The sequence below is a fragment of the Macrobrachium nipponense genome, chromosome 15 (assembly GCF_015104395.2).
Source record: "Macrobrachium nipponense isolate FS-2020 chromosome 15, ASM1510439v2, whole genome shotgun sequence".
Taxonomy (NCBI): Eukaryota; Metazoa; Arthropoda; class Malacostraca; order Decapoda; family Palaemonidae; genus Macrobrachium; species Macrobrachium nipponense.
In genome coordinates this window covers 9,526,346-9,535,769 of record NC_087208.1, presented here as the reverse complement: position 1 = coordinate 9,535,769, position 9,424 = coordinate 9,526,346, and positions in this window count along the sequence as shown.

Genomic DNA, 9,424 nt, shown 5'->3' with positions numbered 1-9,424 from the left:
TATATATATATATATATATAATGGGAAACCTGTCCTCAATATTGTTTAGGTGTACTTGGTATTAGCTAAACAATAAGTAAAGTAAGCAGGTATATTGATTTGGGGAAATATTTTTTCTGTTTTGATATGATAAAATTAAAATATGAGGTCTATGATGAAGAACATATATATTCTCACTTCTTGCACAATTTACAAAATACAATTTGTTTAGTTACAGCAGTGCATTTTCCATACACATATTTTCTCACATTTTTTTTGCAGGTCATCACGGTTTTATTGTTTTTGCACGAACGGATCTGGCATTGCTTCCGTTTCTTATTTGGTTTACTACTAGCCTCTTCCAAAATCTCAGAATCTTCGGCACTTTCTGCCATCTTTAGATTTTTCAAAGAATCTGCCAATTCCTCTGGTAATCCAAGATTAAAATCATGAAGGCTTAGTTTTTCCCCTGTGACCTCTGAATACAATATCCCTTCATTAATACTTGCAAAATCGAGAAAATTGTAAAATACATGCACAGGCCAACGTCTGGAAGGGCACCTTGTGGAATAATTACTTGCCATTTGGTTAAGTACGTCTACGCCAAATTTTGTTGCATTGTAATACAGAACAGTTTCTGGCTTCTCCTGTCCACCGCCGACGGAAACAGTGCGAGGAAGTGAACTGAGCATAAAGTTTTTTTTTTTTTTTTTTTTTTTTTTGCTTTGGTATATTGTCAATGTTGTATCCTTATTCTTCAGCAGATGTGTATCATACAGTTGACCATTCCATGACTTTATTTGAGATGGAATTTCTCTATGGTCTCTATTCATTGTCTCAACAATACTAGTGTTTTTTCGCTTTCAAATGTTCAGCTAATTGAAGTGATGTGCAGAAATTGTCAGTTGTGACATTTATACCTTTCCCAGTAAATGGTTCCATTAGTCTTAGCACAACATGAGCTGATAAGGGCTGATTTGGTGGTCGAAATTCATCTTTTCCCAAGTAAGGAATGCATTTAACATATACTTTGATTTTGTATAAGCAGCAATCCAAAACTTTATTCCAAATTTGTCTGTTTTATTTCCCGTATACTGTAGAAAAGGACATCTGCATTTTGAGGGAAAAAGTTGTTCATCAATTGCGATGTACTCGTGTGGCTTATAAGCGGCTCTGCAATTCCCAATGAATCTATCCCACACTTCAGAAATATGAGCAAATTTATCTGTACGTAAACGCTCTGACCTCATTGTTCTTATGTCAAATCTTATAAACCACATCATCTCTTTGAATTTGTGACGTGGCATTGCATCCCCCAAAAAGGGTGAACCTCATTTTCTTGACCATAGATGATAAATTGACTGATTCTTTCCCAATATCCCACGAGCATACATGATTCCAACTTCTGCTAGAATTTCTTCATGAGATACGTTGTAATCATCGTTTTTGAAGACTCTTTCGCCTTGAGCTTCAGTGCACTTCCTGATATGTTGAATGATAAAATCATCTACAAGTATCCCAAGGCACTAATGTAGCTGCTTTTTTGTACAAGACATTTTGCAAAAGAGGTGGTGCCAAGAGTTTCCCTCAATATGTTTTGCTGAGAAAATCTTCCACAATCTTCAGCTGCTTGAGATATTACTTTCCACACCGTGCCACATTTAGCTCTAACCAACATTTGATGATGAATCCTCGTCTTGAGAAGGGAGTTCCTCTGTGCTGATTTCCCTAAATCCCTCCCAAAATCAGCCAATGTGGGGGGTGAAATGGCTGCTGCTTCTAGAGAGTCAGTTGCCAAATGTACATAATTATAACAACTGTTCCCTAACATATACCTAATCTATCTATTCCTAGTCTCTCCGGAAACGTAATCTATAAGCTTGAATGCCTTTTGTTCGCTGCCACCACTATAACGAGAGGCAAAACAACCCTCATTTAAATAATTGGAGAGAACTCCTAACTGGGAAACGTAACCTACCTTAGAATAGTCCCTTTGTGTGTCATCTCTGAAGCTAGCTAAAAAATCAGTTATTAAGACTAGGCTAATTCAAACTCCCATTATTACAAAATATAATCTTTATTTCCTAAAATAGCTAACATGAAAATGGAAAAAATTGAGTTAAAGAACATCCCAAAAATCGTTAAATTACTATTACCATTCGCGAAATCATATTTAAGTAAGTACCCCCGCTTATCTATTTCTGTCTGACTATTCATAGTCTTTATCAATGAAAGTCAACACAAGTCTAGAGAATCCATTTTTTAAATGGTGACATCGAATCCATCTGAAAATGAGAATATAATTATCAAACAATGAAATGTTAGAGTTCGTCAGTAACTGGGTGTCGCATCGCACTTCCCTTTCTCAAGAAAGGGTATAACTTTTCAAAGTCTTTCACTTTACCCTTTCTGATGGATCTCCAAATGCCTTCCTCTATGGTGTGTTTCCACACACAATCAATATCAGGTAATGCCCCTTAATCACCTCACTAGGGGTTTTTTATTCCATCTATTTCGTCTTACAAACATACATATGTACGCTGACCAACAGACACACAGATACACACATGCTACTGAACACACGAATGTACGCACTCTAGTCTATTCTGTGCGTTTCCATTTTCCCATGTACACGATCATCGAATGAACGCACTCGGTGACCTGAAGTAACCTGAAGTAACCTTTCTTTGTGGTTTACTTCATATCTCTGGAATGCGCTCGTGATCTTGTTCCTGCAAACAGCATGTTCTAACCTTGTGTCTCATCTCAGCATCTAGAGGAATTCACTGTTTTGCATCTGTCTTTAACCAGCAAGAGCTAATGTTATCAACCCCATTTATTATAATACATATAAATATATCCATTTTCACGTCTAACCAGAGCTTTAAGACATGAATAATGAGGACGTATCTTCCATAAACTAATGCAAAACGCTCATGCAACCACTCAAAAGTATGAAAAATCACTCAAAATGTATTAAGAATCTGACAAATCAACGAGGGACACATTTCTAAAAGTTCACTAAGCAATGATTATCACGATTCTAGAACACTAGCCCAACAATGGCTATAATAAAAAACGATTACTTACTTCTAGATTTCATGGTCACATGGCATCACTCACAACTTCCCCTCATGGTCATGTTCACACACGCATGCAGCCTCTACTCTGCCTGTAAGAGATCTGGATTTTTATAGTTCTGATAGAAGGAAGAGGACGAGCAGTGGCTGCAGGCACTTGTTATACCCAGACGGGCTAGTGAATTTCAAGAAAATTTAGTTTTTTAAAAAGTATGCATTTTCTACTCTCAGATGTAATTGATGTTATCACAACAAATGTGTTATTATTCCATGGGGGTTGAAGCAAGGAATGATTAAATCAAATATGTCATAAAAGGACCATTTTGCTTGTGTCGCTAAATTGTTGTATATATGGCAATTTGCCTACCAACAAAAGGCAGGAAAGTGTAAGTTGACAAGTTGGATTACATCACAAAAAGCTTGTGCACGAGTTTTTGCGACAAAGAGTTTGCAAACTTTGTTTCCTAATAATTTTTCCTAGTGTGGACAGACCTTTAAGAAGCAGACTGAGCAGCATCAACACAACATCAAGTAACATTCTGAAAATGCTTCAGTCTAACATTAAAATAGCACTCATCTTGGCCAACCTTTTCCGTGAGAATTGAGGGCTCCTATTCAGCTAGATCATCATCTTCGGCAGCTGCATTCCTTAGGAGAGCTGGAGCGCCTGACAGTAACCCTGCTAGGAGGAGGGCACCCCTTCATGGGTGCCCTAGCACCAATGGAAGCCATTTCAAAGGGATGTCTTTCCTAAGATGCCTTGGGTCCCACCTTTAAAGTAAGAGCCACTTCTGGAGATGCTTCTTAGTCTGGCTGGAGCCTTGCATCGCTTTTGTGAAGGCAGCCCTGAAGGAAGATCTCACTTCTCAGGTGCCCTGACTTCATCTGGGAGGGTATCCCAGGTGTAAGGGTTATAGGCCCTTCTTAAAGGACCCCTTCTCTAGAAAGTCTTGGCAACCACCCATGGTGAGGGCCTCCTACAGGGATACTTCTTGGTTAGGCTAGGAAGAGGACCTTCTTGCTGGGATGCCTTTGCTCCCTCTGGGTTGGCATCTCTGGGGAGAGGGGCTAGAGGCCCTCCTTTAGAGATGCCATACCTCAGAAGTCTTGGCCCCAGCTTCTGTGGCAAGGCCCCTCCTGTGGGAATGCTTCCCAGCTTGGCAGGTAACCTACCTCTATCCTGGAAAGGCAGCTCCAGAGGGGAAACTCCATTCTGGGGCTGCCCTGTCACCCATTGAAAAAGAATCCACAGGGAAAGGGATTTCCCTGGGGATTCCTAATGGCCTGCTTTCATCCTTGAAATGCAGGCCCTGAGAGGGATCATTCAGGTTGGGGTGTCCTAACATCCTCTTGGAAGGTATCCCTGGGGAGATCCCCAACCACTCCAAGGATGCCTTTTTTATGAGGCCCTGGCCTCTACCTTTTTGGTGAGTTACAAAGGTCCCCTGGCTTTCTCTGGGAAGGCATCCTTAGGGAAGGAGCTGGAGACCCTCCTTGAGGGATACCTTTCCTAGGAAAACTTAACCATCATCCTTGTGGTGGGGTGTTCCTCCAGGGATCCATCCAGGCTTGGCAAGAACCCTGCTTTCTTCGATGAAAGTTGCCCGAGGAAGACCTCGTTAACAGAGTATCCTGGCTCCCTCTTTGAAGTTATCATTGGGAAGGGTGTCCCGACTGGGCGGTCCAGTCTTATATGCTGTAACTGACTTATTTTCATAATATACCATACAAATCATACTTGAAATCAAGTCCACAAAGAAGCAGCAGGAAAGAATCTGCAGCTTATCGGACGACTTCAGCCTTTAAGAGAGTCCCTGGAATTCTGAAAGCTTGTATAATGTTAGTAATTGTAGGCCCTTGGCTCGACTTCTTTTGCTTCTTATTCCTATAATGGAAAACTTTGAAAAACTATAAAGAAAAGCAATGGTTTTTGTTTCAATTAACGGTTTATCTAAGGGACTGAAGCATAGTTCTTTTAAATGTTCTGGGGAAATCAATGACTTCCCCAAAATCTTAAATGGCAACTGGAAAGCATCTGCTTTCCTGTGATTATTTAAATTATTACAAAAAGGAGAGTACACACATTATAAACATAAACAATCTCGAACAAGTATTACAAACAAATGCTAAAACCTATTCCACGAAAACTTAACTCCTTTCAATCTCCAGAGATTTTGAATTTTATTGGTAACATTCAATATCTGTCCTTGAGGAAATTTGGGCTCATGGGCAATGAAAATATACAAATTTCCTTATGTTTTTCTGATTTATGTGGCACAAGACACCATAATTAAGCTATGTTAAAATGTCAACATAATTAAAAAGACCGCTTTCCCACTTTGACAACTGAAAGATGACGAGCATGCTATAAATGGGGAGGAACTTGTGACGTCACTTATAGCTGGCCAATCAGGACAAAGAACAAGTTTCCAATTACATTTTGTTTCTTATTGTTTTTATTTTTTTTCTTCTATTTTTAAAGCATTGTCAGTATTAGTACCAGGAGTGCAACAAAAAATCTAAACTTTCCTTTAAGCTTGGGTTGCTATTATTATTATTATAGCAAAACTTTTTAAAACACACAGGTAAAAATCATATTTTGGTTTGAGTTTCACAGCGCATGGTTCAAGGTATCTTTCTCTGGATAGTACCTTGAACCATGCCCATGCAACCTCACTCTATTGTTTCTGATGCCGCGATGCTGGCGGCAATCGAATGCCAATGTATCATTTATCAGTCAGAGAAATATCCCCTACTCACCGAGAGACAATTATTGCACTGAATTCGGTGCAAATTCCTGTTAGAAAGATATCAAGAAAGCTTAGTATAATACCAAAGAGAATCATACATAGATGAAACAAATTGTTTAGAGGCCGGCAAAGTTTATAAAATGAATCCCCAATAGCATCAACAACTTCTTTTGGCAATTTATAATCATAGCAACATTTTCCTTTTCGTTTCAGTAGATTATACTGAATTTAAAGTCTCCAGATTCATCCTATTGCGGATCTTTGAATTGATAATATTCATTTGACTAAATATCCTTTCTACATCTGCATTAGAATGAGGTAAGGACACAACTAAATTGGTGAACAGTCCGTGAGAGAATATTTATGCAGCAAATGACAAGTTTCAAAATACCAAATCATTCAAAGTATTTTCGCTTATTTTTTATGTTTTTGATTATAATTATTATTATAGATAACCAGAAACGCGCCAAATATTTAAATTGACAATATTATATTAATAATCGGCTTTATTTCATTATTCCCAATATTCTTTTTCATTGGCCTTGCTCTTTTTCCTTATTCTATTCATTATTGCATAATATAATTTTCTCAGACCTAGCCATATCAACTCAAAAAGTAATCGTAAGAAATCAAACGAATACAATTTACTCTTTTCTTTTCCTTTTTTTTCATCTTATTTCTTGCATCTCATCCTGTTTCTTCAGTACGCGTTGGAAAGCTGTGGGAGTCAAAGCTGACGAATAGTACATTAAGAAAGGTTTACTTTCATAAAAGCTTTCTTGGGTTAATCTTTCTGTAGTTATTAATTTCTACTATATAGATATTCTTTACAATAAAACCCCACTACTTTACGTAATCAGGGGTTGTTCTTTGACAGCTGCAGCGATCATACAGTGTAAAACACAAGTTTATGCAAAATATTTTGGGGAATGAAAGAAAAACTAATTTTGACCAGAAAATGTTCTGTCATCATAAGGCTATGTTTGTCAGTGAAACAGGGACGGACTGGGACTAGATTTCGGCCCAGAACTTTTGATATTGACCGGCCCATTTGAAGATGGAGCTAAACAGAGGTGGGGAGGTATATCTTGAAATGAAAGTATACATTTGATGGGAAACAGGCTATGCATACGTGTGTGTGTGTTTGTCGGATAAACGGCCCTGGGAAAAATAAAACACATGCAGGCATAACTAAAGGAATTACTTTTATTTTAGATTATCAAAATTTTCTCTAATAGTTCACTCTCGGATGCAACTTTCTCAATTATTAAATCATTATCGAGAGACATTAATATATCCCTCTCTGTTGTCATTGGCATAAACTCCTGGAGGTGTTCCTGTGAGAGTCTGCTTCTTAGACGATTTTTTATGAATTTCAAGGTAGAAAAACTTCTCTCACAGGAAACTTGAGTAACTGACAAGGTCAGGAGATACTTGTAAGCTAGACCAATTATATGACAGACATCAGTTAACAAGTTGTACCCACTGGAGTGTCTGGTAAAAGCAGACTGGACAATTCTTACATGATGAACATTTCGTTGCAATTGTCTCATGACTGTCTTCATTTAAATAAGACTCGTGTTCATCCTCATCATTCATATCTTTAACGGTGTAGTCTTCCAAGGGTGCATCTTTCAATTTTTCCCAGTGTGTAGCTAGACTCCTTAATTCCAACTTCAAGTTTTCAGCTGTTGCCCGGCTGTCGAACTTAAGTAATAGCTTACTGAGTTCTTTAAATAAAGACTCATACTCTTCAATATTGCTGTTCTTCAGCTGACCAAAATTTCTTGGGTCTAGAATCGATAAATCGTTGTAAAGAGTCCCATGGGAAAGAAATCGATCACTGAGGCTGTGTGTGACTTTATCCAATATTGGATTATATACCTCAACTTCATAAGCCCTCTCTGCGTCATTCAGCCTTTCATCATAAGCCTTCTCGCCAGGCATCGTTTTCTTCTTTGTAAAGGCCTGTCCACACGAGCGGGCCTGATCGTCGTGCTCCAGGGTTGACTAGCAAATTCTGGCGGGCTAACCCGTGAATAATGTTGTCCACACGGGTGAGGCGATGAAGAGGTGCGCGTGCCCGACGATGCCAGTAGTGTGTTCAGTGCGGTACGATAAACATGGTGTCTACCGCAAAGAAGATATTGTGTAGCCTGATAATTGCTTTGTGTGTGATGAAAAAGAAGAGAATATGGTGAAATAATGGCTCAGTAAAAGAAATGTATATGGTTAACGTACGTCTGCCAGGGTCGAAGCTCAAACCATCGGGTACCACCTTGGTGATTTTGCTACAAGAGTAAGACCCATTGGGCAATTTGATGGTTTGCCCGTTAGAGGGAAGGTCCGCCGATCAGACCCAGTCGTGTGGACAGACCTTAATTCTTTACAGTGGCAATTCTGTCTGCACCTCCAACTCCAAATCTGCATTCTCTTCATCATCTAGCTGTTCATTACCCCAACAAACAAAATGATCTGCAGCCACCTTAATACCTCCAAAATCTCTGTATATTTTATCCAGACTCTCTCTAGTAGTAGCAACCATTCTCTACGCAGAGAGAATATCCATTCTGTTTGTTTGCAAAGATTTCGAAAGGGGAGTAGTCTGCTCAAATATACAAAGAAATATTTGAGCAGTCAGTATGGTTTCATATTTGAGTAGTGATTCAATGTATGCTTTGGCTTTGCTGCGAGCATCTGATTTCATATTTTCATATTCTTGTATAGTAGCCAAAGTTAGCAGAACATCTATGTATAGGGCATTATCAGGCTTGCCAGTTTGGCAAGAACTTTTGTTTTCATTCACCCAAATAATCATTCGCTTATAAGATTCTCTAATAAAAACTGCAATATCATTCGATAAGTTGAAAAGTTAGGCACTTGCTATTACTGCTCCAGTTGTTTCTGCCAGTACTAAATTCAAAACATGTGCATGACACCATACATGAACTTGATTTGGTGAATGGGAAGAAAGTAAAGCAGAGAATCCCCTATAATGTCCCTACATGTTGGAAGCTCCATCTGTGGCATTACCAGTTCAAGTTTTTCTAGGACATTCTTCAAAATTTGAACAAAATACTCTTCTGTAGTTGCTTCACAATTCACAAATGCAAAAAGTCTTTCATGAATAACGTCTGTGATATACCTAAGAACAACAGCACACTGGTCCTACGAGGTAATATCCTGTGTTGTATCAATCTGCACAGAGAATATTCTAGCTTTACGAACTTCATTAGCAATGGATTCCTGAATAATCTGCTGAATTGTACTTAAAATATTATTAACAGTAGTCTTAGAGAAAAAGCTGACAAAAGAACCTCTGCCCTTTGACTTAGTCTGCTGCATTCTTTTGCTCTTTTCCAAACATTCAGTTAAGTGATCTTTCATGCAAATATCATATTTTCCAAGGATAATTATCATTCTAAAAAGTTACCATTGTCAATGCTTGGATCATCCAATGTATAACAGGCATCTGACCGTGTACCCCTACAACTAAGCCCCCCTCTTCCCAATGATTTTAACCACATCAGTTATTCTTTGCAATACCATACGCCTCTTTCTAACTTGTTCCCTATGTAGCGATATTTGTTTGCCACCTAACAAATGCCTTATATC